The following is a 15840-nucleotide window of genomic DNA, read 5'->3' as shown; positions in this document are numbered from 1 at the left end:
CAGTGTGCTTAAGCCCTGTCACGGAGCTTGTATAATACACTCAGTGGGCTATGCCATGTCACTGAGATTGTATAATACACACAGTGTGCTTAAGCCCTGTCACGGAGCTTGTATAATACACTCAGTGGGCTTATGCCCTGTCACAGAGCTTGTATACACAGTGGGCTTATGCCCTTTCATGGAGCTTGTATACACTCAGTGGTCTTATGCCCTGTCACGGAGCTTGTATAATACACACAGTGGGCTATGCCCTGTCACAGAGCTTGTATAATACACACAGTGTGCTTAAGCCCTGTCACGGAGCTTGTATAATACACTCAGTGGGCTTATGCCCTTTCACAGAGCTCGTATACACACAGTGGGCTATGCCCTGTCACAAAGCTTGTATAATACACACAGTTGGCTAAGCCCTATCACGGAGCTTGTATACACTCAGTGGGCTTCGCCCTGTCATGGAGCTTATATAATAAACACAGTGGGCTATGCTCTGTCACGGAGCTTGTATAATACACACAGTGGGCTATGCCCTGTCATGGAGCTTGTATAATACACACAGTGGGCTATGCCCTGTCACGGAGCTTGTATAATACACATAGTGGGCTATGCCCTGTCACAGAGCTTGTATAATGCACACAGTGGGCTATGCCATTTTACGGAGCTTGTATAATACACACAGTGGGCTATACCCTGTCACGGAGCTTGTATAATACACACAGTGGGCTATGCCCTGTCACGGAGCTTGTATAATACACACAGTGGGCTTATTCCCTGTCACGGAGCTTGAATAATACACACAGTGGGCTATGCCCTGTCACGGAGCTTGTATAATACACACAGTGGGCTATCCCCTGTCATGGAGCTTGTATACACACAGTGGGCTACTGCCCTTTCACGGAGCTTGTATACACACAGTGGGCTATGCCGTGTCACGAAGCTTGTATACGCACAGTAGGCTGTGAGCTTGTATACAGACAGTGGGTTCGCGACCATCAACATGGATGCTCGCTATAGCTGTGGGTGGAAACCCACAGCTATACGAGCGTCCATGAGGCCGCTTCAAAAACAGGTAGGAGGGCCCTGATTCAGAGCGAGCGCTCTGGTCAGAGCGTTCGGCTCTGAATCAGGCCCTATGCCTTGTCACTGAGCTTGTATAATACACACAGTGGGCTATGCCCTGTCACGGAGCTTGTATAATACACCCAGTGGGCTATGCCCTGTCACGGAGCTTGCATAATACACACAGTGGGCTATGCCCTGTCACGGAGCTTGTATAATACACACAGTGGGCTATGCCCTGTCACAGAGCTTACATAATACAAACAGTGGGCTTATTCGCTTTCACGGAGCTTGTATACACTCAGTGGGCTTATTCCCTGTCACGGAGCTTGTATAATACACACTGTGGGCTATGGCCAGTCACGGAGCTTGTATACACACAGAGGGCTATGCCCCGTCACAGAGCTTGTATAATACACACAGTGGGCTTTACCCTTTCACGCAGCCTGTATACACTCAGTGGGCTTATGCCCTTTCACTGAGCTTGTACAATACACACAGTGGGCTATGCCCTGTCACGGAGTTTGTTTAATACACACAGTTGGCTATGCCCTCTGACGGAGCTTGTATAATACACACAGTGGGCTTATGCCATGTCACGGAGCTTGTATAATACACTACGTGGGCTATGTCCTTTCACGGAGCTTGTATACACACAGTGTGCTATGCCCTTTCATGGAGCTTGCATAATACACACAGTGGGCTATGCCCTGTCACAGAGCTTGTATACACACAGTGTGCTATGCCCTTTCACGGAGCTTGCATAATACACACAGTGGGCTATGCCCTGTCACAGAGCTTGTATACACACAGTGGGCTATGCCCTGTCATGGAGCTTGTATAAAACACACAATGGGCTATGCACTTTCATGGAGCTTGTAAAATACACACAGTGGGCTTTGAGCATGTATACACACAGTGGGCTATGCCCTTTCACGGAGCTTGTATAATACAGTCAGTGGGCTTATGCCCTTTTACGGAGATTGTATACACACAGTGGGCATATGCCCTTTCATGGAGCTTGTATAATACACACAGTGGGCAATGCCCTGTCACGGAGCTTGTATACACATACACACAGTGGGTATGCCCTTTCATGGAGCTTGTATAATACACACAGTGGGCTATGCCCTGTCATGGAGTTTGTATAATACATACAGTGGGCTTTGTCCTGTCATGGAGTTTGTATAATACACACAGTGGGCTATGCCCTGTCACGGAACTTGTATACACTCAGTGGGCTTATGCCCTTTCACAGAGCTTGTATAATACACACAGTGGGCTTATGCCCTTTCACAGAGCTTGTATAATACACACAATTGGCTTATGCCCTGTCACAGAGCATGTATACACACAGTGGGCTATGCCCTGGCACGGAGCTTGTATACACACAGTGGGCTATGCCCTTTCACGGAGCTTGAATAATACACACAGTGGGCTTATGCCCTTTCACAGAGCTTGTATAATACACACAATTGGCTTATGCCCTGTCACAGAGCATGTATACACACAGTGGGCTATGCCCTGGCACGGAGCTTGTATACACACAGTGGGCTTATTCCCTTTCACGGAGCTTGATTACACTCAGTGGGCTTATGCCCTGTCATGGAGCTTGAATAATACACACAGTTGTCTTTGCCCTCTGACTGAGGTTGTATAATACACACAGTGGGATTATGCCATGTCACGGAGCTTGTACAATACACTCAGTGGGCATATGCCCTTTCACGGATCTTGTATACACACAGTGGAATATGCCCTTTCAAGGAGCTTGAATAATACACACAGTGGGCTATGCCATGTCATGGAGCTTGTAGAATACAAACAGTGGGCTTATGCCCTTTCACAGAGCTTGTATACACACAATGGGCTATGCCCTCTGATGGAGCTTGTATAATGCACAAAGTGGGCTTGTGCCATGTCACGGAGCTTGTATAATACACTCAGTGGGCTATGCCATGTCACTGAGATTGTATAATACACACAGTGGGCTTATGCCCTGTCACGGAGCTTGTATACTCAGTGGTCTTATGCCCTCTCACGGAGCTTGTATAATACACACAGTGGGCTATGCCCTGTCACAGAGCTTGTATAATACACACAGTGTGCTTAAGCCCTGTCACGGAGCTTGTTTAATACACTCAGTGGGCTTATGCACTTTCACAGCGCTCGTATAATACACACACTTGGCTTTGCCCTATCACGGAGCTTGTATACACTCAGTGGGCTTATGCCCTTTCATGGAGCTTGTATGCACACAGTGGGCTTCGCCCTGTCATGGAGCTTGTATAATACACACAGTGGGCTATGCCCTGTCACGAAGCTTGTATAATACACACAGTGGGCTATCCCCTGTCATGGAGCTTGTATACACACAGTGGGCTACTGCCCTTTCACGGAGCTTGTATACACACAGTGGGCTATGCCGTGTCACGAAGCTTGTATACGCACAGTAGGCTGTGAGCTTGTATACAGACAGTGGGCTCGCGACCATCAACATGGATGCTCGCTATAGCTGTGGGTGGAAACCCACAGCTATACGAGCGTCCATGAGGCCGCTCCAGAAACAGGTAGGAGGGCCCTGATTCAGAGCGAGCGCTCTGGTCAGAGCGTTCGGCTCTGAATCAGGCCCTATGCCTTGTCACTGAGCTTGTATAATACACACAGTGGGCTATGCCCTGTCACGGAGCTTGTATAATACACCCAGTGGGCTATGCTCTGTCACGGAGCTTGCATAATACACACAGTGGGCTATGCCCTGTCTGGGAGCTTGTATAATACACACAGTGGGCTATGCCCTGTCACAGAGCTTACATAATACAAACAGTGGGCTTATTCGCTTTCACGGAGCTTGTATACACTCAGTGGGCTTATTCCCTGTCACGGAGCTTGTATAATACACACTGTGGGCTATGGCCAGTCACGGAGCTTGTATACACACAGAGGGCTATGCCCCGTCACAGAGCTTGTATAATACACACAGTGGGCTTTACCCTTTCACGCAGCCTGTATACACTCAGTGGGCTTATGCCCTTTCACTGAGCTTGTACAATACACACAGTGGGCTATGCCCTTTCACAGAGCTTGTATACACACAATGGGCTATGCCCTCTGATGGAGCTTGTATAATGCACAAAGTGGGCTTGTGCCATGTCACGGAGCTTGTATAATACACTCAGTGGGCTATGCCATGTCACTGAGATTGTATAATACACACAGTGGGCTTATGCCCTGTCACGGAGCTTGTATACTCAGTGGTCTTATGCCCTCTCACGGAGCTTGTATAATACACACAGTGGGCTATGCCCTGTCACAGAGCTTGTATAATACACACAGTGTGCTTAAGCCCTGTCACGGAGCTTGTTTAATACACTCAGTGGGCTTATGCACTTTCACAGCGCTCGTATAATACACACACTTGGCTTTGCCCTATCACGGAGCTTGTATACACTCAGTGGGCTTATGCCCTTTCATGGAGCTTGTATGCACACAGTGGGCTTCGCCCTGTCATGGAGCTTGTATAATACACACAGTGGGCTATGCCCTGTCACGAAGCTTGTATAATACACACAGTGGGCTATCCCCTGTCATGGAGCTTGTATACACACAGTGGGCTACTGCCCTTTCACGGAGCTTGTATACACACACTGGGCTATGCCGTGTCACGAAGCTTGTATACGCACAGTAGGCTGTGAGCTTGTATACAGACAGTGGGCTCGCGACCATCAACATGGATGCTCGCTATAGCTGTGGGTGGAAACCCACAGCTATACGAGCGTCCATGAGGCCGCTCCAGAAACAGGTAGGAGGGCCCTGATTCAGAGCGAGCGCTCTGGTCAGAGCGTTCGGCTCTGAATCAGGCCCTATGCCTTGTCACTGAGCTTGTATAATACACACAGTGGGCTATGCCCTGTCACGGAGCTTGTATAATACACCCAGTGGGCTATGCTCTGTCACGGAGCTTGCATAATACACACAGTGGGCTATGCCCTGTCTGGGAGCTTGTATAATACACACAGTGGGCTATGCCCTGTCACAGAGCTTACATAATACAAACAGTGGGCTTATTCGCTTTCACGGAGCTTGTATACACTCAGTGGGCTTATTCCCTGTCACGGAGCTTGTATAATACACACTGTGGGCTATGGCCAGTCACGGAGCTTGTATACACACAGAGGGCTATGCCCCGTCACAGAGCTTGTATAATACACACAGTGGGCTTTACCCTTTCACGCAGCCTGTATACACTCAGTGGGCTTATGCCCTTTCACTGAGCTTGTACAATACACACAGTGGGCTATGCCCTGTCACGGAGTTTGTTTAATACACACAGTTGGCTATGCCCTCTGACGGAGCTTGTATAATACACACAGTGGGCTTATGCCATGTCACGGAGCTTGTATAATACACTACGTGGGCTATGTCCTTTCACGGAGCTTGTATACACACAGTGTGCTATGCCCTTTCATGGAGCTTGCATAATACACACAGTGGGCTATGCCCTGTCACAGAGCTTGTATACACACAGTGTGCTATGCCCTTTCACGGAGCTTGCATAATACACACAGTGGGCTATGCCCTGTCACAGAGCTTGTATACACACAGTGGGCTATGCCCTGTCATGGAGCTTGTATAAAACACACAATGGGCTATGCACTTTCATGGAGCTTGTAAAATACACACAGTGGGCTTTGAGCATGTATACACACAGTGGGCTATGCCCTTTCACGGAGCTTGTATAATACAGTCAGTGGGCTTATGCCCTTTTACGGAGATTGTATACACACAGTGGGCATATGCCCTTTCATGGAGCTTGTATAATACACACAGTGGGCAATGCCCTGTCACGGAGCTTGTATACACATACACACAGTGGGTATGCCCTTTCATGGAGCTTGTATAATACACACAGTGGGCTATGCCCTGTCATGGAGTTTGTATAATACATACAGTGGGCTTTGTCCTGTCATGGAGCTTGTATAATACACACAGTGGGCTATGCCCTGTCACGGAACTTGTATACACTCAGTGGGCTTATGCCCTTTCACAGAGCTTGTATAATACACACAGTGGGCTTATGCCCTTTCACAGAGCTTGTATAATACACACAATTGGCTTATGCCCTGTCACGGAGCATGTATACACACAGTGGGCTATGCCCTGGCACGGAGCTTGTATACACACAGTGGGCTATGCCCTTTCACGGAGCTTGAATAATACACACAGTGGGCTATGCCCTGTCACGGAGTTGTATAATACAATCAGTGGGCTATGCCTTGTCCCGGAGCTTGTATACACACAGTGGGCCATGCCCTTTCATGGAGCTTGTAAATACACACAGTGGGCTACGCCCTTTCACGGAGCTTGTATACACTCAGTGGGCTTATTCCCTTTCACGGAGCTTGATTACACTCAGTGGGCTTATGCCCTGTCATGGAGCTTGAATAATACACACAGTTGTCTTTGCCCTCTGACTGAGGTTGTATAATACACACAGTGGGATTATGCCATGTCACGGAGCTTGTACAATACACTCAGTGGGCATATGCCCTTTCACGGATCTTGTATACACACAGTGGAATATGCCCTTTCAAGGAGCTTGAATAATACACACAGTGGGCTATGCCATGTCATGGAGCTTGTAGAATACAAACAGTGGGCTTATGCCCTTTCACAGAGCTTGTATACACACTATGGGCTATGCCCTCTGATGGAGCTTGTATAATGCACAAAGTGGGCTTGTGCCATGTCACGGAGCTTGTATAATACACTCAGTGGGCTATGCCATGTCACTGAGATTGTATAATACACACAGTGGGCTTATGCCCTGTCACGGAGCTTGTATACTCTGTGGTCTTATGCCCTGTCACGGAGCTTGTATAATACACACAGTGGGCTATGCCCTGTCACAGAGCTTGTATAATACACACAGTGTGCTTAAGCCCTGTGACGGAGCTTGTTTAATACACTCAGTGGGCTTATGCACTTTCACAGAGCTCGAATAATACACACACTTGGCTTTGCCCTATCACGGAGCTTGTATACACTCAGTGGGCTTATGCCCTTTCATGGAGCTTGTATGCACACAGTGGGCTTCGCCCTGTCATGGAGCTTGTATAATACACACAGTGGGCTATGCCCTTTTACGGAGCTTGTATAATACACACAGTGGGCTTATGCCCTGTCACAGAGCTTGTATAATACACACAGTGGGCTATGCCCTGTTACGGAGCTTGTATAATACACACAGTGGGCTATGCCCTGTCACGGAGCTTGTATAATACACACAGTGGGCTATGCCCTGTCACGGAGCTTGTATAATACACACAGTGGGCTATGCCCTGTCACGGAGCTTGCATAATACACACAGTGGGCTATGCCCTGTCACGGAGCTTGTATAATACACACAGTGGGCTATGCCCTGTCACGGAGCTTGCATAATCCACACAAGGGGCTTATTCGCTTTCACGGAGCTTGTATACACTCAGTGGGCTTATTCCCTGTCACGGAGCTTGTATAATACACACAGTTGGCTATGGCCTGTCACGGAGCTTGTATACACACAGAGGGCTATGCCCCGTCACAAAGCTTGTATAATACACACAGTGGGCTATACCCTTTCACGGAGCCTGTATACACTCAGCGGGCTTATGCCCTTTCACTGAGCTTGTACAATACACACAGTGGGCTATGCCCTGTCACGGAGTTTGTTTAATACACACAGTTGGCTATGCCCTCTGACGGAGCTTGTATAATACACACAGTGGGCTTATGCCATGTCACGGAGCTTGTAAAATACACTACGTGGGCTATGTCCTTTCACGGAGCTTGTATACACACAGTGGGCTATACCCTTTCACGGAGCTTGAATAATACACACAGTGGGCTATGCCCTTTCACGGAGCTTGTATAATTCACACAGTGGGCTATACCCTTTCCAGGAGCCTGTATACACTCAGTGGGCTTATGCCCTTTCACAGAGCTTTTACAATATACACAGTGGGCTATGCCCTGTCATGGAGCTTGTATAATAAACACAGTGGGCTATGCCCTGTCAAGGAGCTTGTATACACACAATGGGCTATGCCCTTTCACGGAGCTTGTATAAACACAGTGGGCTATGCCCTTTCACGGAGCTTGTCTAATACACACAGTGGGCTGTGAGCTTGTATACACACAGTGGGCTATGCCCTTTCACGGAGCTTGTATAATACACACAGTGGGCTATGCCCTTTCACGGAGCTTGTATAAAACACACAGTGGGCTTTCCCCTGTCACGGAGCTTTTATAATACACACAGTGAGCTATGCCCTTTCACATAGCTTGTATAATACACTCAGAGGGCTTATTCCCTGTCACAGAGCTTGAATAATACACACAGTGGGCTATGCCCTTTCACGGAGCTTGTATAATACACACAGTGGGCTATGCCCTTTCACGGAGCTTGCATAATACACACAGTGGGATTATTCGCTTTCACGGAGCTTGTATACACTCAGTGGGCTTATTCACTGTCAAGGAAGTTGTATAATACACACAGTGGGCTATGGCCTGTCACGGAGATTGTATAATACACACAGTGGGCTATACCCTTTCATGGAGCCTGTATACACTCAGTGGGCTTATGCCCTTTCACAGAGCTTTTACAATACACACAGTGGGCTATGCCCTGTCACGGAGCTTGTTTAATACACACAGTTGGCTATACCCTCTGACGGAGCTTGTATAATACACACAGTGGGCTTATGCCATGTCACGGAGCTTGTATAATACACTAAGTGGGCTATGCCCTTTCACGGAGCTTGAATACACACAGTGGGCTATTCCCTCTCACGGAGCTTGTATAATACACACAGTGGGCTATGCCCTGTCACGAAGCTTGTTTAATTCACACAGTGGGCTTATGCCCTGTCACGGAGCTTGTATACACACAGTGGGCTATGCCCTCTGACGGAGCTTGTATAATACACACAGTGGGCTATGCCCTGTCACCGAGCTTGTATAATACTCACAGTGGGCTATGCCCTGTCAAGGAGCTTGTATAATACACACAGTGGGCTATACCCTTTCCCGGAGCCTGTATACACTCAGTGGGCTTATGCCCTTTCACAGAGCTTGTACAATACACGCAGTGGGCTATGCCCTTTCTCGGAGCTTGTATAATACACACAATGGGCTGTGAGCTTGTATACACACAGTGGGCTATGCCCTTTCACGGAGCTTGTATAATACACACAGTGAGCTATGCCCTTTCACTGAGCTTGTATAATACACTCAGTGGGCTTATTCCCTGTCACGGAGCTTGTATAATACACACAGAGGGCTATGCCCCGTCACAGAGCTTGTATAATACACACAGTGGGCTATACCCTTTCACGGAGCCTGTATACACTCAGTGGGATTATGCCCTTTCACTGAGCTTGTACAATACACACAGTGGGCTATGCCCTGTCACGGAGCTTGTTTAATACACACAGTTGGCTATGCCCTCTGACGGAGCTTGTATAATACACACAGTGGGCTTATGCCATGTCACGGAGCTTGTATAATACACACAGTGGGCTATGTCCTTTCACGGAGCTTGTATACACACAGTGGGCTATGCCCTTTCATGTAGATTGCATAATACACACAGTGGGCTATGCCCTTTCATGGAGCTTGTATAATACACACAGTGGGCTATGCCATGTCAAGGAGCTTGTATAAAACACACAATGGGCTATGCACTTTCACGGAGCTTGTACACACTCAGTGGGCTTATGCCCTGTCACGGAGCTTGTATACACACAGTGGGCTACTGCCCTTTCATGGAGCTTGTATACACTCAATGGGCTATGCCCTGTCACGGAGCTTGTATAATACACTCAGTGGGCTAAGCCCTGTCCCGGAGCTTGTATAATACACTCAGTGGGCTAAGCCCTGTCCCAGAGCTTGTATACACACAGTGGGCCATGCCCTTTCGTGGAGCTTGGAATACACACAGTGGGCTACGCCCTTTCACTGAGCTTGTATACACTCAGTGGGCTTATTCCCTTTCATGGAGCTTGATTACACACAGTGGGATAATGCCATGTCAAGGAGCTTGTATAATACACACAGTGGGCTATGCCATGTCACGGAGCTTGTATAATACAAACAGTGGGTTTATGCCCTTTCACAGAGCTTGTATACACACATTGGGCTATGCCCTCTGATGGAGCTTGTATAATGCACAAAGTGGGCTTGTGCCATGTCACGGAGCTTGTATAATACACTCAGTGGGCTATGCCATGTCACTGAGATTGTATAATACACACAGTGGGCTTATGCCCTGTCACGGAGCTTGTATACACAGTGGGCTTATGCCCTTTCATGGAGCTTGCATACACTCAGTGGGCATATGCCCTGTCACGGAGCTTGTATAATACACAAAGTGGGCTATGCCCTGTCACAGAGCTTGTATAATACAAACAATGTGCTTAAGCCCTGTCACGGAGCTCGTATACACACAGTGGGCTATGCCCTGTCACAGAGCTTGTATAATACACACAGTTGGCTATGCCCTATCACGGAGCTTGTATACTCTCAGTGGGCTTATGCCTTTTCATGGAGCTTGTATGCACACAGTGGGCTTTGCCCTGTCATGGAGCTTGTATAATACACACAGTGGGCTATGCCCTGTAACGGAGCTTGTATAATACACACAGTGTGCTATGCCCTGTCACAGAGCTTGTATAATACACACAGTGGGCTATGCCCTTTTACGGAGCTTGTATAATACACAAAGTGGGCTATGCCCTGTCACGGAGCTTGTATACACACAGTGGGCTATGCCCTGTCACGAAGCTTGTATACACACAGTAGGCTGTGTGCTTGTATACACACAGTGGGCTCGCGACCATCAACATGGACGCTCGCTATAGCTGTGGGTGGTAACCCACAGCTATACGAGCGTCCATGAGGCCGCTCCAAAAACAGGTAGGAGGGCCCTGATTCACAGCGAGCACTCTAGTCAGAGCATTCGGCTCTGAATCAGGCCCTATGCCCTGTCACTGAGCTTGTATAATACACACAGTGGGCTATGCCCTGTCACGGAGCTTGTATAATACACACAGTGGGCTATGCCCTGTCACGGAGCTTGCATAATACACACAGTGGGCTATGCCCTGTCACGGAGCTTGTATAATGCACACAGTGGGCTATACCCTGTCACGGAGCTTGCATAAAACAAACAGTGGGCTTATTCACTTTCACAGAGCTTGTATACACTCAGTGGGCTTATTCCCTGTCACAGAGCTTGTATAATACACACAGTGGGCTATGGCCTGTCACGGAGCTTGTATAAAACATACAATGGGCTATGCACTTTCACGGAGCTTGTATAATACACACAGTAGGCTGTGAGCTTGTATACATACAGTGGGCTACGCCCTTTCACGGAGCTTGTATAATACAGTCAGTGGGCTTATGCCCTTTCACGGAGATTGTATACACACAGTGGGCATATGCACTTTCATGGAGCTTGTATAATACACACAGTGGGCGATGCCCTGTCATGGAGCTTGTATACACATACACACTGTAGGTATGCCCTTTCATGGAGCTTGTATAATACACACAGTGGGCTATGCCCTGTCATGGAGTTTGTATAATTCACACAGTGGGCTATGCCCTTTCATGGAGCTTGTATAATACACACAGTGGGCTATGCCCTGTCACGGAGCTTGTATAATACACACAGTGGGCTATGGCCTGTCATGGAGCTTGTATAATACACACAGTGGGCTATGCCCTGTCACGGAGCTTGTATACACTCAGTGGGCTTATGCCCTTTCACAGAGCTTGTATAATACACACAGTGGGCTTATGCCCTTTCACAGAGCTTGTATAATACACACAGTGGGCTTATGCCCTGTCACGGAGCATGTATACACACAGTGGGCTATGCCCTGTCACGGAGCTTGTATACACACAGTGGGCTATGCCCTTTCATGGAGCTTGAATAATACACAAAGTGGGCTATGCCCTGTCACGGAGCTTGTATAATACACTCAGTGGGCTATGCCCTGTCCCGGAGCTTGTATACACACTGTGGGCCATGCTCTTTCATGGAGCTTGTAAATACACACAGTGGGCTACGCCCTTTCACGGAGCTTGTATACACTCAGTGGGCTATGCCCTTTCATGGAGTTTGTATAATACACACAGTGGGCTATGCCCTGTCAAGGAGCTTGTATAAAACACACAATGGGCTATGCACTTTCACGGAGCTTGTATAATACACACAGTGGGCTGTGAGCTTGTATACACACAGTGGGCTATGCCCTTTCACGGAGCTTGTATAATACAGTCAGTGGGCTTATGCCCTTTCACGGAGATTGTATACACACAGTGGGCATATGCCCTTTCATGGAGCTTGTATGATACACACAGTGGGTGATGCCCTGTCACAGAGCTTGTATACACATACACACAGTGGGTATGCCCTTTCATGGAGTTTGTATAATACACACAGTGGGCTATGCCCTGTCATGGAGTTTGTATAATTCACACAGTGGGCTATGCCCTTTCACGGAGCTTGATTACACTCAGTGGGCTTATGCCCTGTCATGGAGCTTGAATTATACACACAGTTGTCTTTGCCCTCTGACGGAGCTTGTATAATACACACAGTGGGATTATGCCATGTCACGGAGCTTGTATAATACACTCAGTGGGCATATGTCCTTTCACGGATCTTGTATACACACAGTGGAATATGCCCTTTCACGGAGCTTGAATAATACACACAGTGGGCTATGCCATGTCACGGAGCTTGTAGAATACAAACAGTGGGCTTATGCCCTTTCACAGAGCTTGTATACACACAATGGGCTATGCCCTCTGATGGAGCTTGTATAATGCACAAAGTGGGCTTGTGCCATGTCACGGAGCTTGTATAATACACTCAGTGGGCTATGCCATGTCACTGAGATTGTATAATACACACAGTGGGCTTATGCCCTGTCACAGAGCTTGTATACACAGTGGGCTTATGCCCTTTTATGGAGCTTGTATACACTCAGTGGTCTTATGCCCTGTCACGGAGCTTGTATAATACACACAGTGGGCTCTGCCCTGTCACAGAGCTTGTATAATACACACAGTGTGCTTAAGCCCTGTCACGAAGCTTGTATAATACACTCAGTTGGCTTATGCCCTTTCACAGAGCTCGTATACACACAGTGGGCTATGCCCTGTCACAAAGCTTGTATAATACACACAGTTGGCTAAGCCCTATCACGGAGCTTGTATACACTCAGTGGGCTTCGCCCTGTCATGGAGCTTATATAATAAACACAGTGGGCTATGCTCTGTCACGGAGCTTGTATAATACACACAGTGGGCTATGCCCTGTCATGGAGCTTGTATAATACACACAATGGGCTATGCCCTGTCACGGAGCTTGTATAATACACATAGTGGGCTATGCCCTGTCACAGAGCTTGTATAATGCACACAGTGGGCTATGCCATTTTACGGAGCTTGTATAATACACACAGTGGGCTATACCCTGTCACGGAGCTTGTATAATACACACAGTGGGCTATGCCCTGTCACGGAGCTTGTATAATACACACAGTGGGCTTATTCCCTGTCACGGAGCTTGAATAATACACACAGTGGGCTATGCCCTGTCACGGAGCTTGTATAATACACACAGTGGGCTATCCCCTGTCATGGAGCTTGTATACACACAGTGGGCTACTGCCCTTTCACGGAGCTTGTATACACACAGTGGGCTATGCCGTGTCACGAAGCTTGTATACGCACAGTAGGCTGTGAGCTTGTATACAGACAGTGGGCTCGCGACCATCAACATGGATGCTCGCTATAGCTGTGGGTGGAAACCCACAGCTATACGAGCGTCCATGAGGACGCTCCAAAAACAGGTAGGAGGGCCCTGATTCAGAGCGAGCGCTCTGGTCAGAGCGTTCGCCTCTGAATCAGGCCCTATGCCTTGTCACTGAGCTTGTATAATACACACAGTGGGCTATGCCCTGTAACGGAGCTTGTATAATACACCCAGTGGGCTATGCCCTGTCACGGAGCATGCATAATACACACAGTGGGCTATGCCCTGTCACGGAGCTTGTATAATACACACAGTGGGCTATGCCCTCTCACAGAGCTTACATAATACAAACAGTGGGCTTATTCGCTTTCACGGAGCTTGTATACACTCAGTGGGCTTATTCCCTGTCACGGAGCTTGTATAATACACACTGTGGGCTATGGCCAGTCACGGAGCTTGTATACACACAGAGGGCTATGCCCCGTCACAGAGCTTGTATAATACACACAGTGGGCTTTACCCTTTCACGCAGCCTGTATACACTCAGTGGGCTTATGCCCTTTCACTGAGCTTGTACAATACACACAGTGGACTATGCCCTGTCACGGAGTTTGTTTAATACACACAGTTGGCTATGCCCTCTGACGGAGCTTGTATAATACACACAGTGGGCTTATGCCATGTCACGGAGCTTGTATAATACACTACGTGGGCTATGTCCTTTCACGGAGCTTGTATACACACAGTGTGCTATGCCCTTTCATGGAGCTTGCATAATACACACAGAGGGCTATGCCCTGTCACAGAGCTTGTATACACACAGTGTGCTATGCCCTTTCACGGAGCTTGCATAATACACACAGTGGGCTATGCCCTGTCACAGAGCTTGTATACACACAGTGGGCTATGCCCTGTCATGGAGCTTGTATAAAACACACAATGGGCTATGCACTTTCATGGAGCTTGTAAAATACACACAGTGGGCTTTGAGCATGTATACACACATTGGGCTATGCCCTTTCACGGAGCTTGTATAATACAGTCAGTGGGCTTATGCCCTTTTACGGAGATTGTATACACACAGTGGGCATATGCCCTTTCATGGAGCTTGTATAATACACACAGTGGGCAATGCCCTGTCACGGAGCTTGTATACACATACACACAGTGGGTATGCCCTTTCATGGAGCTTGTATAATACACACAGTGGGCTATGCCCTGTCATGGAGTTTGTATAATACATACAGTGGGCTTTGTCCTGTCATGGAGCTTGTATAATACACACAGTGGGCTATGCCCTGTCACGGAACTTGTATACACTCAGTGGGCTTATGCCCTTTCACAGAGCTTGTATAATACACACAGTGGGCTTATGCCCTTTCACAGAGCTTGTATAATACACACAATTGGCTTATGCCCTGTCACGGAGCATGTATACACACAGTGGGCTATGCCCTGGCACGGAGCTTGTATACACACAGTGGGCTATGCCCTTTCACGGAGCTTGAATAATACACACAGTGGGCTATGCCCTGTCACGGAGTTGTATAATACAATCAGTGGGCTATGCCCTGTCCCGGAGCTTGTATACACACAGTGGGCCATGCCCTTTCATGGAGCTTGTAAATACACACAGTGGGCTACGCCCTTTCACGGAGCTTGTATACACTCAGTGGGCTTATTCCCTTTCACGGAGCTTGATTACACTCAGTGGGCTTATGCCCTGTCATGGAGCTTGAATAATACACACAGTTGTCTTTGCCCTCTGACTGAGGTTGTATAATACACACAGTGGGATTATGCCATGTCACGGAGCTTGTACAATACACTCAGTGGGCATATGCCCTTTCACGGATCTTGTATACACACAGTGGAATATGCCCTTTCAAGGAGCTTGAATAATACACACAGTGGGCTATGCCATGTCATGGAGCTTGTAGAATACAAACAGTGGGCTTATGCCCTTTCAC

Source organism: Taudactylus pleione, unplaced genomic scaffold (assembly GCF_031769625.1).
Source record: "Taudactylus pleione unplaced genomic scaffold, aTauple2 ptg000142l, whole genome shotgun sequence".
Lineage (NCBI taxonomy): Eukaryota > Metazoa > Chordata > Amphibia > Anura > Myobatrachidae > Taudactylus > Taudactylus pleione.
Note: the sequence above shows the minus strand (reverse complement) of the source record.